We start from the raw sequence: 17,481 nt of genomic DNA on the forward strand, positions 1-17,481 counted from the left end.
TTCCGGGAACGTCCCACCGGGAGGAGGCCCAGGGTAAGACCCAGGATACACTGGAGGGACTATGTCTCCTGGCTGGCCTGGGAACGCCTTGGGATTCCTCCAGAGGAGCTGGCCCAAGTGGCCGGGGAGAGGGACGTCTGGGCCTCCCTACTGAAGCTGCTGCCCCTGCGACCCGACCCCGGATAAGCGGAAGAAGAGGGACGGACGGACGGACGAGAATATTTTAGTCTGAGAGTCAATTTTCTCCTTAATAATCCTCAGTATTCATAAACTGGGCCAGACATGTCCTATTATCTCATTGTTGTGGTCACGGGCCGTTTAAAATGAACTAAAGGGCCAGAAATGGCCACCGGGTCGTGCGTTGGACCCCCGTGGTGTCCTGCCAGAAGTAATCAACCCAATCTCAGCTTGGAGGAACTGAATCCCTGCAGAGTTATCACAGCCGTGGACCTGAGACGCTGACACTGCACTGCTGGTCCTGGTTCCTCCCAGCTGCTGCTGCTACTAAAACACACTAGTTCTGGTTCTGGTTCCTCCCAGCTGCTGCTAGAACTCAGCGGTTCTGCCTCTTTAGCTCCGACTGGGTCTGGTTCAAAGTAATGTTCTGATGGCTGAAGACCTTTAAACCTCAGATGTTTAACCTCCTGCCAACGTTGACGCCTTTCTTTTTGATCTGCAGATGATCAACCAGGAGACAGACGGCGAGGGCCAGAGCGACCATGACATCATCAAACAGCGCCTGCGCAGCAGAGTGGCTAAGTCCTAGTGCTGCCCTCCAGAACTTTACTGTAGAAATGAAGCTGCAGGTGACGGGTCGTTGTTCTGAGACGCATTTATTGGATTGGTTCTGTGGAGGCCGACCCGTTAAAACTAACCAGCATTTAGAAGTTCATGTTTCACTTTATTAACCAGCAATGGTTCATCTCTAATGTGCAATCTGCTTTACCTTCACCTCCTAGAACACTTTCAATTCAATTCAATTCAATTTTATTTATATAGCGCCAAATCATGAAACATGTCATCTCAAGGCACTTTACAAAGTCAAGTTTAATCATATTATACAGATTGGGTCAGATTATACAGATTGGTCAAAAATGTCCTATATAAGGCAACCAGTTGATTGCATCAAAGTCCCGACAAGCAGCATTCACTCCTGGGGAAGTGTAGAACCACAGGGAGAGTCATCTGCATTGTTGTTATAAGAATTATTGAAGTCACTATGGCCTCACACCACTCGGACAGAGGAGGCCTGGAGACATGATGGCTGTGTATAAGATTCACTGTTTGCTGAGTGCAAGGCTGAATACTGAGTAGAATTATTATTGTCTATGATAGACTGTCTTTGTTATGTCTCAAACCAAGGCCACGGTGCAGTATTAGGGGAAGCCCGAAAAGCGAGGCAGGCAGAGACAGGGCAGACAGAGACTGCAGCGGAACCGTGGGGTGTGATTACTTTCCATTTATGTGATCTCTGCTCTGTTTCTCAATAAAAGTGCTGGAACGTCATTACCACCGTCTCGTCATTTAGTAAAGATGGGAACTCAGTTACTATAGTTTAATATTCCACCCAAAACTCCCATAACAATTTGGTGTAAACGAACAAGATCTCCGACAGATGAGCGGGGGAGTCCGAGGACAGGAGCTGTTTTGGCCAACCCGGAGAGGTTATCCGGCCTCTGGTACCCCGAATGGATTTTCAAAGGAACGTGGAGGAGCTCCTGGTCTCGGAGCGTCTCTGGGCGTCGGCGCGAAGATCCGAATCTTTCTTTCATGAGACGGTAAGGGGATTATTTTCCAGCTGTTTTAAAAAAAACAAACGCAATTGCTCAAAAATGCTTACAAGCTTTTAAAATTTAAACCCCATTTTAAAGTATACCTCAAGAAATTTTAAAATTTAAAACTGTAAACCTAAAAGGTAGTAAAAGTAAGAGCCGGTAGAAATAATGAATTATATTTAATCCTTAAGGCAAATAAAACAGGGTTCGCAATACCGAATGGTGACTAAGGTTTAAACATTAAACTAAAATTCAAAATTTAATTAAAATACATTTTCAGCTGAAATACGGACTCTCCCGCTGGGGGGAGGAGGGGAAGAACGATTTTCACCTGGGAAACAAGACCGGGCTGAGCGATTTGCAGCTGGTCAAGGGAAGTCCTTTTGTCCAGTTGGGCAGAGGCTGCCCACTAGTGTAGTGGGTGAAAGCGGCAGGGATGCTTAATTCCTGACTTCTGTGTAGACGTACGCAGATTTGAAAGGAGATCTCGATCATTATACCCAAACGATCATCAGATGTGAGGCCTTTCATTTTAGTTCGTCGATCGTGCTAAGGACGAGTAGAAAATAATAATAAAAACACAAAAAAGGATCAAATAAATAAAAACAAACAAAAAAAAGTCTGGATGCAGAAGAGTCAGTGTAATGGGTCAAAGGCAGAGGTTTTTCAGGGTCAAGCCTTGCCCCAGGGTGGGACGTTCGATTTCATGCTGAAAAAGTAGGGGCCCAGAAGCATGACTTGCATAAATTATTTGAAATGATTTGATTAAACATGGACATTTCTCAAATAGGGGTTATTATTATTATTACTATTATTTTATTTTATTGCAGTACCGCTACTAAATAATAAAAATAAAATTAAGAGAAAAAAAGAAAAGCGAAAATTTAATAAAATGAATAAAAAAGGAAACGGAACTGAAAAAGCGTTGCACCGGGGAAGCGTTTACGTGGGGACCGATTAGGCACTTCCGTTGTGGATAAAATTGGTCTGAACTGCTAATAGCGACGTATAACTTTCAAAAATGGATAAGTGTCTGCGAGACAAAGAGTTGTGTCCTTGCGGGACTGAAGCGTAAAACTGCGTGTGGACGAAACATTCGTGGGTCGTAACCAGCGCACGCTCTCCCCTTTTTAAACTAAGCGGGAACTTAACGCGTTGAAAACATCTTTCGGCGTTGCCATAGACGTTTAAAAAATTATGAAAAACATAGAACTATTTAAGATAGTGAAAAAACAGGCCTGCATGTGTTTTGTCTGTCTAAATGTCATCGTTTGTATGTAACTGTACGTATGTATGTATCGTATGTAACTAAACATTCATCTGTGTGAACATGGACATGGATGTTAACAAAAAAGGTAAAGGAAAAGAGATACTTCAATAATAACGTTTTTTTTTTTTTCACATTAAATATCCGGACCAAATTAAATTGATTAACATGTCTTGAACAAAAATATTTCAGCTTTGTTAGAAAATTGGAACTGGTAATAAGCTTTACATAAAGCTTCTTGAGTTTACTGTAGGAAATTAGATCCTATAACTTGTTTTTTAGCCCTAAAGTAATTAAAATTACTGAGAACTCATTGCTTATAATAATAATGATTCATCACAAACCAGTCCAGTTGAAAGAAGTTTAGAAATACATGATTTTTGATTTAAATAGATGGGAAAAACTGTGCTTTAAACAAACTGTATGGAACTAAATATGGTTGTTTTTCTAAGGGTTTTCTATTCATTTATTTTATTTATTTTTTACTTGGGATTTGAATGCAACTAATGAGAAATTTTGAAAAGCGTCAAAATATCAGAAGGCCACGTTACACGCGTCCTCAGTTATAAAATCATCTGATGTTTTTAGTTATGCTGAGCTGAGGCGATCCTCAGTGGGACGGTATAACCTGAAACAGGACAATAGATATGATAAACAAATCTGACCATGATGTAAACATCTGAATGTTATGGCAAGGCTGGGTCTGTGTATTCTGGCCTGGGAGCACGAAAACTATGTCAAAGGGAAAAAAGAAAATAAAGCCAGCTTCTGAAGGGTTAAATTCTAATTCTAATCTTGGTTTGTTTTGGGCACCCTTGTCAATGTTCTGAATTATGGGAAAAACTCCTATTTATAGAGAAACACTGGAAGCAAAAAAAAAAAAAAAAAAAAAAAAAAAAAAAAAAAAAAAAAAAAAAAAAAAAAAAAAAAAAAAAAAAAAACTAAAAGGGAAAATCATTGCTTTAAAGTTTCACACTTGACCAATTTAGATTGAAAAGGTATATATGAACAAAAGTATTACTAACAGCAAATACACATGGTCAAAGGACCAGAAAGAAATCAAAAGTTGTAATAAGTAAATAATGTATGACATATTGGAAAAGACATAATTGTGCTCCTTGGAAAACAATTTTGTTTTAGTTTTTTTTGGTTAATTTCTTTCGTTTTTTGTTTTCTTTCTTTTGGAGGTGTTTTGAACAGAGTTTCAAAGGAAAGGTGAAGAATAGATACCTTCCCAGGATCAGCAAGAAAAAGCAGAACAACATCACGTTTAAAGTGACACTAAGGGGACCAGGGTTTTAACTGCATGCTATTAACACTCTTGTTTTTCTCTGAGTTATTGCTTTCAGATTAAAGGGGACGCCACCTTTCTGCCAACAGAAGACTCTGAGAGGACAGTGCTAGCAGTGCGGTAAGGAGTTATAATCAGATTTAGACACTAAATTATACTTAGTTTTAACCATTTATGCCAGGATATCTTCCAGCGGGAAAGGTGGTGTCTTAAAGATGTTTGTTGCTTTCTGCTTTTAACAGCTCTATCTTTCTGCTTCTTTTTCTTTGCAAAGAAACCTGGTCAATATGATAGAAATGTGCTAACAGAGATTTAGTCTCATTTTAGACATTCTCAGATGCGAGAGAATGCAGAAACAGTGCTGCAGTGCCATGGCGGGCTGATCCTTGGGACAAGAACTAAAGGTGATGTCATTGACTTCAGCCTGATCCAGTTTTGAGTTTTATTTTGTCAGAGACAAAGTTTGATTTATTTTTTATCCTTTTGTTACTTTTATGTTTGTCATGTTAGAGGGAACACTGTAGGTAAAATGTTGTTTGTGACTGTTTTGCTGTAATTTCTTTTCAACCTATGGAGCGTTTCTTTGGCAAAAAATGCTGGCAGAATTCATTCTGTTTGCAGGCGTGAGGACTGGAGGATGGACTGTTGAAGGGAAGGAGAATGTTTGGCTGCTGATCTCAGACATTGGACTGAAAATGGACAATGAAGGACTATGACTGAGGCATCAGACAACCTTCGACAACAAACACAGATAAGTTCTGCAGACACGACTTCATGCATTTCACTTCAGATTTTTCCGTACACAATTAAAACAAAACACACATTACGAAACACATTAGGATTATGTAAAGGTGAAAACTTTTAAAGAAGTAACTTGATGGGAATCATAGAGCAACCTAATAAAGTGGGTATTATATCAACAGTTAAATAAATAAATTAATTAATTAGTTTTCACTATATAGGTAGAGTAATCTGAACTTTTAAATAGCATTTCATTTAATAAACATCTTAGAGTAAGCTGATTTCTGCTACTCTGGCAGGCTTCAATAAAATGCAAAGAAAAGGTTACTGCGTAAAATGCATAAGGTTGCAATAAAATTAGCATAATGACACATCCTACTAACTAACATGGATAAATTTAGGATTAAAGCATCAGTGTAAATTGGTTACAATATTTATGGAGATTTAATATCTTTCAACTAGAACACAAATAACTCAAAAGTCTTTTTAATCAGTTAAACATCCTAAGGGAAAAAACACATAACACTGAGTTTTAGCTAACTGTTAACCTGAGGGCTTTTAGATCAGGATAATTTAATGGTTATCGTCTTACATACAGAAAATAAGTAAGATTAATTTAATTAGATTAAATTATGTGGACATTTTGGATCTGGTCAGGATGGTTGGGGGGCTGTGATGATAAAAGGGTAACAGCTTGAAGGTGATATCAGGGAATTAAGGTTTTCTCTGAGGAACATCAAAGCAGCAAAGACACCCCACACTGGAACTCCTGTTGTGCAAAGAACATCTTGAACGGCACGTAAGGTGAGATCCTTACAATGAGAGAAGTTACACACAGGGGGGTGTGGAGACCCCTGGTGCATGGCATCCAAGGACGAGCTGCTGTGGTCTGGAGCTGTTGTGGACTTGACACAGCTGGTGGAACCAGAGAGACGACGAGGTCGTCCCACAGGTCACCTGACACCTGACACTGACTGTAAAGGGTTCGGGGTTTTCAGGGTTGCTGAAAACAGAAAGCTTCAGAGAACCTTAACCCTTTCTGACCAGGCACTCAGAATATACTGATCATAGATCAAATTATCAAGGCCTAGACAAATAGGAATGCAGAGAGGCATTCATCCAAGAACTTCTTAATCAAAGTCCTTAATCCTCAGTTTAAGAAGATAAATAGATAAATAATCACAATGTACACAATGTGAGGTTTATTTTATTTTAGGATTAATTTGGGAACTAATTCTGATTTGCTTAAGTAGCTTTGGTTGTTCAACAATGTTAGAACATTTTCAAAAAACTCCTGTTCTCTCCTGCTCACTGCTTTGTTTCGTTTTGTAGAACCTTGACATCCTTGAACAGTAACAGCATGGTATAAATATTTTGTCTTTTCTGTGCAGAACAGCACCTCACTGGCGCCCCTGGGGCCTCTGGCCCTCAGGGCCCATGGCCGGGACCACTTCAGCGGGGCTAGCTGCCGGCGGAGCCCACGGGCTCGTCCCCGCGGCTCTTGAGGGCGTCGGCATTGCGGTGGCTGGGGGATTTCCTCGGGGTCGTCTCTGCTCCTTCCTTGGGGGGGGGCTGCGGATATCCTGTGTCGGCCCCTCCTGGGCGACCTGCTTTGGGGGCCCCTTTGGGAGTCCGGGGTTACGGGTGCCCTAACACCTGCCTCTGTGCTCGGGGAAGGTGGGTCTTCGGTTCTCCACAATCACTATCAAGCTATTTCTGGATAATTTTCACCTAAACTAGTGTACTCTCACATCTCCCACAGGTGCTGGGTCCCAGGTATTAAGTGTTCACTTATATACAGTAATCTTATAATTTATTTATTTATTTATGTTCTTTCACTTTCTTTTTTCAAATATCACATTACACATGTCAGCTTACATAATAATACATATGATTTAGCAATGGCATCTAGGTGTTATTCGAGCGTATCTGTTGCTTTATCTTTGTTGGTTGTGCTGTTCTTTTTGTGTCTCTTTCCAGATGATGGAGCAGACAAAGAAGGTTTTATCATTCTCTCCCTTTTATCTCCTCTTTCTTTCACCTCTACTCTTTTTTTTTTCCTTTTCTTTCACTTTTTGTTCTTCCTTTACTCTCCCATTGTCATGTCCATATAATTTGAAATTCTCCTTGCAGGAATCATAATAAAGCTATATACAAGCATAAATCAAGTGGAGCACTATGGCGAAAGCTGTACGCTCCACTTGTAAAAGCAAAATCTGTCGAGCTCTATCTGGCATTGAGACATCAATTCCTATTGCCATATTGCAAGACAGGACACTGGGAAAAAAAAAAAAAGAACAGCACCTCACTTAAAAAAAAGAGAGAGAGAGAAAGAGGGAAAAGGCTTTCTTTTTCTCAGTTGGGTTTTCAAAATAAAATGGGAAATGACATGAAAGGAATATGTTGATGAACTTATGTTGCAGAGAAGTTCAACTGTCAGACAACAACAGTTAAGACACACATTGAAAGCATTCTGTTAAGAATTATTATGAATTTACTGCAGATACATTTGAACTTAAAGATTACTCTTTTTAACTAATAATTAAATTGCAGAATTCTGAGAGCTAAATAATTGTGGACAGAAATATCTTGAATGTGAAAGTGCTTGGAGGATGTTTTAATAAATGACACTTGAATGGGTTTTTTGATAAGAACACTAATTACACCTTGTTTCTGTTCCCCAGTGGAAACAAGGACTCATGTCTGCAGACCATCTTCACTAAGTGTTTTATTAGAGAGAAATGTAAAATAAAAAATGCTCAGTGCTCATCCAGAACTGAACGCTTATTACCATCCAAGCTCAATCGTCCAGCCTGTGAGGTGGAACCAAGAAGAGGACTGGGGATGAAGAAGCCAGAGAACTCTGATTCCTTATTCTTCAATGGGAGGAGTTGCCTGAAGAGACCCTAAGCGCGATTAGATTATTTTCTGCCTTGTGCCGGAATGGCCTGAAGGCTTCCTTAACTTTGCGTTCTTGTCATTTAGGACTCTTCTCATATTGTGTTACTGTTTGTTTAACTGCTCTGTTCCACTGACTCACATGTTTGATTTTTTTGTGTTATGAGATCTACACTTTGATGTTACATCATGTTGATCAATATGGTTTTATGGTAAAAAATGGAAACTGTTTGCTTCAGACACACAAGGATCTATGGTTTATGCACCTTTTTGATTTGATATAGGAAGAACCAGGATCGGATTGGCTCTAAAGATCCTTTAATATTAGCTGGTAATGATAACACTTAGATTCAATACAGGGTTTTCAGGCTCAGATTGGCCGAGAGCAGATCTCCCTGGGAGGGGGGCCTTGCAAGTTTTTACTACCCCCGGGGGGTAGCTTTTTCTGGCGTTCCCCTGCCCGCACTGAACCTCTCCTGCCTTTGCTCCTGGTGTTGTAAGTTTGGAGTGGTGGATTATTGTCCATCGGAGGGGTGAGTGGAGAAAGGAGTAGGAGGGTATTCAGGGTGGGGTGAGAGTAGTTGGATTCGACCTTGGTTACAGAACAGGTTTAGCTTACCATAGTCTAATGTAATTTTAAAATAATGTGAGCATAGGTACCTAAAACAGGCCTTACCTAATTTGATGAATCCTAAATTGTAGATAAAAGCTAAACCTTTGATCTTGTGTGTTAAACCTCTATGAAGCATTCATGTTGATGTGTACTAAAAGTTCCAGCACTACCCGATTCCAACACGGGAACCCTTTGGGTCCCACTTTACGAGTTTACAGAAATGGTTCCTCTGTGCTTTGTTCACATTTTCAAGTGATGGGTCATCTTGTTTTGTCTTGATGCTGACGACGCCATCATCAAAAAAAAAGAGGAATGTTATAAGAACTATTATTCTGAAGTCACTATGGCCTCACACCACTCGGACATAGGAGGCCTGGAGACCTGATGTCTGGGTATAAGTTCCACTGTTTGCCGAGTGCAAGGCTGAATGCTGCGTAGAATGATTATTGTCTAGGATAGACTGTCTTTGTTATGTCTCAAACCAAGGCCACGGTGCAGTATTAGGGGAAGCCTGAAAAGCGAGGCAGGAAGAGACAGGGCAGACGGAGACTGCAGCAGAACCGTGGGGTGCGATTACTTACCATCTATGTGAATCTCTGCTCTGTTTCTCAATAAAAGTGCTGGAACGTCATTACCACCGTCTCGTCATTTAGTAAAGATGGGAACTCAGTTACTATTGTTTAATATTCCACCCAAAACTCCCATAACACAGGGTCCAGCAGCGGCTACATTTTCTGCGCAGGCTGAGGGCCTTTGGTGTCAGTCAGAAAGTCGTAGTTAAGATAGTTAAGATAAGCTTTATTGATCTCACAGTGGAGAAATTCACTTGTCCCATCGGCTGAATAGTCAAAAGTCAGAAGAAGGTGTCAAAGTAGGTAAGTAGAATCAGTTAGATACAGTTATACAGCTATATACAATATACAATTCTGTACACTCCTATGTATAAATAGGTTATTGCACATGTTATTATACAGTTTATACAGGATTATTGCACAGGCTTATTGCACAGTTTATACAGTTTATACAGGATTATTGCACAGGCTTATTGCATGGATTATAGCACCTTGTTTAAATAGCTTATTGCACATAAGTTATTACAGTTATTGTTGCAGCTATGGTGCATGGTTGCAGTCGTTACTCTAATAGTTACACTTATAAAGCAGCGAGTATGATCAGGTAGCAGCAGGAATGAGTGACCTTTATAACATAATAATATAACACAATAATAATAATAATAATAATAATAATAATAATAATAATAATAATAATAATAATAATCCAGTCCAGTTTATTTTTGATGTGAATGTTGATGCCATGCTGCTCTTTTACCATGCTGTTATAGAGAGCATCATTAGGTATGGCATTTCTGCCTGGTTTGGTAACCTGTCTGTCCAAATGAAGGCCAAACTTACCTGTCTGACCCAAAGAGCAAGGGAGTCAAGCAACACCCCTCACTTCAGACCATCTTCAATGATACAATAACCAGACAGGCCCAGAAAATCATGTCAGACCCCACTCATATTCTTTATTCAGAATATCAGTTCCTTCCATCAGGTCGACGTCTTAGAGTCCCTGCTTGTAGATTAAACCGCTATAAGAACTCATTTGTTCCGCTTTCCATTAAATCAACAAATAGCATTAAGCAGTAAATTGTGGAATAGGCAACAGTATTCAACATTTAAACTGACACATGCTATTTTATTTTATTTATTTATTTATTTTTATTTTTTTCAGTATCTCTTAAAACAGATTTTTTTTAAAGAACGGTTTTTATACATGTTTATTTATTTCTTATCATCATTATTATTATTTTTTTCTCTTCTTTCAAATTTTTATTGTGAATATAATGTAACATGCTCCTTTATGTATCTATTTATTGTCTTATAATGGAATTTTTATAGTAGTGTTATGTGTGAATGCAGTGTGACACATAGTTTGGACTATGTAGCAGCCAGAGTCTGTAACCCAAATCAAATTTCCTTTGGGACAATAAAATTAATCTATCTATCTATCTATCTAAATGGAAATATTGAGAATATGGACATTGTGCTAACAATAAATGACTTTCTAATAAGTCAAACTGAAGATCGGCCTGGCAAATCTTAATCGAGTGCACGTAAAACCAACGCCTTTCAGAAACAACAACTAGTAGCGTAAAATAGAGGATTTTAGCCGTTACAATCATTATTATATATTTTCTTTCTTTCCATGATGACAGGTGAGGCCTGGCCTCACTTGCTTCCCCTGACTGCACGTCACTGCATATAAAACATCCTTTGTGATCAAATAAACACTGAACAAAGTTACAGCTAAACTGTGAAGCCCCCCTGTTTACATATTATTATCCAATAATACCATTTCTCTGCATTCTTTCGGGTTTTATGAAAGGGAATGGAACAAACTCCTGTCATATTGTCACCATGGTCATATGGAGAGTCACTCCAGCAGACTCTGAAGCAGCAGTTTCATTGTTACATTTATATTTGCTGATGCAATATTCAGGACGGAGCTGTCTGCTTCACCTCTACACAGCTTGTCTGACCACAACATGGCCGTGATGCAGACACACTGCCTGTTCTAGGTGTAGTAATTTGACGTCATTTGAGGAATGCCCCATTACTGTTAACCCATCCTCTGTACTTATAAAGGGAAATGCAACATTTAAAGACACTCTGCAATACATTACACTTTGATGACATCTGTAGCAAAAGAATGCATCATATTTTCATATTATGCTTTCAGAACGTGTAGATAATATTTCTTTACTGGTTTTACTAACCCTAACCCATTTACTGCTTCAGTGGAGGCTGCAATCTTTTTTGTCTTTAAAACTTTTATTGAAATCATAAGAAGAAGCTTGTAGAAACAGTTTGCATACCTGATGTTTGAATTTATACACCTGTGGTCATGAATATGGTTAGAACTTCTGATTTCTATTTAGATGGGCGGAGAAGCCTTTGTTTAGTGAAGTGTGTGTCTAGTTTTTGAATCTAGCCAAACTGCAGGTCAGACACCTAGACTTTCCCCCTTGACTTCTAACGTGGTTTTAAACAGTTTTTAGCAACGTGCTAGCAGATATATCCTAAAATCAACCTTTACCATACTAGGTCTGGATCTGTTTAATTCCTGTCAGCATTACGTCTAACTTAACACTCATTTATAAACATAGTGGTAGTGGCTCTCATTGGTGTCTGTGTGAAGGCTTCCCAGCTACCACTGGGAGTCTGGAGGAGAATCTGTAATTTGTCTTAGGCTGATGAATGTCTGAGAATCATAACCAGCTTTACATGCTAAATGTGTAAAGTTAGATTCTAATGTGTAAAACAGCTGGAGGTATAACTTTATTATCATGATTATGCTTTAATGTTAACTTCATACCAGCAAACAGCAGAAACTGTAACGTGGAATTTCTGTCAGCTCCACAGCTGCTACTACAGATAAATCTGTGCTTGACACGTTTAATGGGACATTTTGAATTAAGGATTAATTTTTAATCACTAATTGTGTGAAAATAACATTAATCGCTGTAATGTATGTTTACTGCTTACATTTATTTATTACATTTAATGCAAATACATTCTTAATTCCAAAGGGAAGTTAAATGCTGCTATAACAGGAGCTTCTTCAGTGAGCTGATTGGCTGCATGCAGGAAGGATCTCATGTGAATCTGAGCTCCAACGAGGACTCACCAGCAGGGCTATAAAACCTTAGAACTCAACACTAGTCCAGACTTTTAGATAAAGTTTAAATAAACTGATAAAGCTTCCTGGATGGGAACATCTACAGATTCAAAATAGAAGCCCAGTTGTTTGTTATTTTAACCTTTTTCTGGATTATTCTTAGCCTTGATGACTGCGAATCATCTCCAGCGCACGCCTCCTTCCTTTATGTCCAGTTTAGATATTTTGACACAGAATGTTAAAGGAGATTAAGTGGATTATCTCATTTGTGTGTATTTCTTTCTGTATGCATCAATAAATCCTTTATTAGTAATTTTAAAGGAAGGTTGACCCATAAAGGTTACAGTGAAAGGTTCATCCTCAAGACAATTCTCTGATCTCTAAGTGGAATAAATGGTTTGTTTTTCCAAACTCGATAAAAATATAATTTTAATACTAGTTATTTAATTGTAGAGAAAATTATAATGACTGTTTTGTATCAGGGCTGCACAGTGGCGCAGTGGGTAGCGCTGTCGCCTTGCAGCAAGAAGGTCCTGGGTTCGAGTACACCCCTGGGTCTTTCTGCATGGAGTTTGCATGTTCTCCCTGTGCATGCATGGGTTCTCTCCGGGTACTCCAACAGACTCTCCGGGTACTCCCACAGACCAAAAACATGACTGTTAGGTTAATTGGTTTCTCCAAATTGTCCTTAGGTGTGAATGGTTGTTTGCCCTGTCTGTCTATGTGTTGCCCTGCGACAGACTGGCGATCTGTCCAGGGTGTACCCCACCTCTCGCCCAGTGAACGCTGGAGATAGGCACCAGTAACCCCCGTGACCCCATGAGGGATTAAGGGTTTGGAAAATGGATGGATGTTTTGTATCATAATGAAAAAGCTTTAGGTTTAGGGACTGTTACTGGTGAACAGCAACAGAACCAAAGAGAACCAATCAGAGTGAGCTCCAGTCCAAACTAAATCTTTGATTTTAAGCAGAGAAAAGTGTTTAAAAAAGAAGTCCGGTCAAAATCAGAATTCAAACTGCTGAAAGTACTTTAAATATAAAACTACTACATACTGTGCAAAAAAAATAGTTTTTTTTAATTAATAATAATTCTCATTTAATCATGTTTATTTGGAGGACTCCATCTTGGTCAAGAATAGTACTGTCACCTCCCATTTTTTGACGTCACTCGGTGGACCCGCTGTTGAGCAAGTTTCAACGCTCTGTTTGTCACGGCGCACTATTTTCCAAGATGGCGACGACTAGTGCTCTGTACGAAGCAGAGAGTGATGAAGTACTTAGTGACAGTGATGAGAGTTCTGTGGAGTCATCATCATCTGATAGCGATATGGATGTTTTAGAAGAGTTTCTTGACAGAAACCGGACTTTTGACGGAATCCAGCACACCTATTTCCATTGCAAACTCAGTCGTGTCCTACAGTATATATCTATACACGCGCGCGCGTGTGTGTGTGTGTGTGTGTGTGTGTGTGTGTGTGTGTGTGTGTGTGTGTGTGTGTGTGTGTGTGTGTGTGTGTGTGTGCCGTGCAGCGGCTTTGCCGTGCAGCGCGGAGCGCACACACACACACATACACACAGCGGAGGAGAGATCGCTGAAGTGACTTAAGTTATATATTTGTAGCAGATGTAGCAGCATCCAGGACACCTCCAACAACATCCATTCTTTCCACTTTCACTGCTGTGGTTCTGGAGAACATCCAACACACACCGCTTCACATATGAACATAGAAATGTGGGAAAAAGAGCTGAGCTCACGTTAAACACATGTTGGAATAAAAACATTTCAGACTGACTCAGTTTCCACAGTTACAGCAGTTAGATACAGCTCACCTCGCTGAGGATGGAGGTCCTGAAGATTTGAAGTCAATGTAGGCATCCTTTGACCTGTTGCTCTTAAAGGACAAACAGCTGGGTTATGGTTCTGATTGATGTTGAAATTTACGTATCAGTGTCTTAACACTGCAGTGAGAAAAAAAAGTATGTTAACACATTTGGAGATTTTTTTTTTAATATTTTTCAAATACGACCGATTATTAAATAAAGAGCTGTGAGACTCAGCAGAACCAGACATTTCATAAACTTGATGTTCTAAACGGTTCCATCAGAACCGGTCCAATCCTCCATCATGTTCCTGATCATTGATCCTCCTGAATAAAGTCCAGCCTTGTTTCTAGAGCAGAAAGAGCAGTTTCTGAGACAAACATGTTGGTTAGAAATCACTGAGAGGACAGTTTGGTGATATTAGTGTTGAGCTCTGACATGGAGGAGAATCCTGAGTCCTTTTCACTCGGACCATCAAGGAGGTTCTTGGTGTTGTGTTTGTAACGTACTGAGGTGGAACTAAAGCTGATCCACTGCTGAGTCCAGAATAGAGGTTGTTCTAGACGCCTGATCAATAATGAAGTGAAGCAGCTGGATGCCCACTAGTCAGAACTGACAGTTTTCTCCATTTTAACCACAATCACTGATTAAAATCATGATGTGATGAGTTGTCAGCCTCATTTATTCACACAAGAGAAATTCATCTTGATTTGAGTGAAAACTGAACTATTGATCAGGTTTGTATTTAGACAGAAATTAAACGTAAAGATTCTTCCATAAATGTCTGATCATCCGTCCTTCTTTCTAGGATGAATAATGTTGAACACATGTTGGTCATCAAGATCCAGGAAATGTTCTGGAAGTTGGTGAGTTTTTCCAGATGTGTCCTGCTGGAACCCAGAGGTCTAAGCAACAGGCTGGTGTCACTCAGCTGGTTGTGCAACACTGACTTGCTGTTTGTCAGAACCCACTGGTACCATGCTGAGCTGCTCTGTTCAGTCTGGATGAAGCAGCAAAGAGGAACAGCAGCAGCTTCAGGACCACTTGGTCTCTTCTGGCCTGATATAGTGAGAACGCTGTGTGAAAAGGGCTCTGGACACTTAGAGATGCTGATCTCACCTCTGAGCGTGGCTCTGGCTCTCAGCTTCCCCACACAGAGTGGTTTTAGAGGGAGGGACTCCCTCCTCTCTGTCCTCACACTGATCCATGCTGCTGAATTCACATCCACATCAGCTCACACACACTTTCTACCTTCACCTGCAGAGGAAACACAAATCATTCATCTGCACATCAACTCTGATCATCCTTTACATCATTAGTGCTGGAAAAAGATCAGCTGCTCCTCCTCTGATTGGCTCTCCTTCTCTGCTTCATATCAGTGTCAGTTGAATGCAGTCAGACAGCAGTGAGAGGCAGAGGAAGCTGCCATCAGCTGCTGTACTTCTACTATCAGTCCACTAGATGGAGCCATGGAGCAACATTTCATCCACTGACACTGATTCACTCTGACTGAACATCAGCAACTATTTTATTTCACAACCATCAAACTCTACAAGTGGATTATCTGCTGCATCAAAGATGAACTAAATAATAATCTGACTGAATCAAACACATTTTAACATTGATGTCATTTTATTTTGAAAGGACTCACAGGAAGCAGCAGGAAGCTGTTGTCTGACTTTAATGGGAGACCAGAGTTTGATTCATGCTCCAAATCTTTAGAAAAGCTTAAATCTCCATATCTGCTCCTCTCAGAAGTAGAAACATTCAGATCTCTGATAAACATTTATGTTTTTTTCTTAATCAGATTATATTGACACATCTGACATGTTCACATGTTTTTATTTATTGATTTTTTTCCTATTTATTTTAATTTATGCAGTGGAATATTTGGTTCCCTTGCTTAGGTAAACTCTAGAGGACTCAGACTCACTTTTACTGGTTTTATTGTGACTATTAATAAATCGGACCTTTGACTAATGAACTACTTCCTGTTGACACCAGCTCAGACTCCTCTGCTTCATCAGCTGGAGCTGAAGTTCAGAACTTTGGATCAACAGGTTCTCAGACTTCTGCTAGAAGGAGGACCAGAACATGTTGAGCTGTAGAGCAGATATGAGACCATGCCTCAGCCTCTGCTTCAGAACCGATCCACTAGATCTGGTCGGGTAGTTCAGTGTGAAGCAGCAGGCCTCTCCAGGTCCATTTCTCCATGCTGATCCCTTCCTGTGTCACTAACAGCATTAAAAAGCAAACTCACTTCTTTTAGTTTTTATGCAGAAATCAAAGCATCAGAAGATCCCAGCTGGTGACAGAGTTTAAGAAGGTGGACATCAGAGCCTTGGACCTGAAACTGGACCAGAACCATTAATATTAACTGGATCAGAACCAGTTTGAGTTCCAGATTCTCTGTGGTTTCAGGAACAAAGATCTTTGTTTAGTGAAACTTTAGTTTGAAACATGAATTTAAGGAAAAAAATGTTCCCAACAAGTTCTTAAACTCCTCAGACTCTTCATTTAGGAAATAAAATACTAACTAATAATTGTCCCTCATGGGTCAAACACTGTGGAACAACAGACTGATCACTTTTAGCAGCAAATCAACCTTTAAGTCTGATTACTACAAATATTATTGTTTTATTGATAGATTTATTAGATCAATGTTAAACTTTTGGATCATCTGACTTTTAATGAATTCAAATCTAAAATATTGATGATGAAAACTTTAAAGCTGTTAACATTTCCTGGTCTGATTGGACCCACCTTCAGGTCTTCAGCTGTTCTTCAATCTGCTCTCTGAACAGCAGATATTTTACAGCTGCCATAAACAACAGGCTGGAGAAATATCAGAACCAGAACCTCAGAAGTTCTGCTTCAGTCACTCTGAATTTACCAAACCAACCATCGTTCTTAAAGGGACAGCAACACATTTTAAGACGATCCACAAAGTTTAACGAGCTGCAGAACCTCTAAAGAGACGGTTCAGGTTTCAAGTGGACCTTTGTAACTTTAGCAGAACAGCAGCAGAACCTTTAGATCACATGTTTTTCTCAGAGTCTAGAGTTTCTGGTTGGAGGTTAAAAGGTGGTTTTAACTCAACATGAAGGACGTTCCTGTCTTTAAGCTCCCAGATGTTTAGATTTTAGATGGATCATCTGGAGCCGTGAAGCTCTGATTGGGTCGACAGAGTTCTGCTCATCTAAACATCACATCTGAACATCAGCTGTTCATCATGCTGTTTGGTTCCAGTTCATCAATAATCTATATATAATAATCTTCAGACAGCAGAGATGAAACTTTGTGCTGAAATCAGAAGTGAACATGTTCTCCAGACATCAGAGAGCAGAAACAAAGAGGAAAGTTCCTCAAGACAAAGTTCTGGTAGGAAACAAA

The sequence above is a fragment of the Fundulus heteroclitus genome, unplaced genomic scaffold (assembly GCF_011125445.2).
Source record: "Fundulus heteroclitus isolate FHET01 unplaced genomic scaffold, MU-UCD_Fhet_4.1 scaffold_43, whole genome shotgun sequence".
Lineage (NCBI taxonomy): Eukaryota > Metazoa > Chordata > Actinopteri > Cyprinodontiformes > Fundulidae > Fundulus > Fundulus heteroclitus.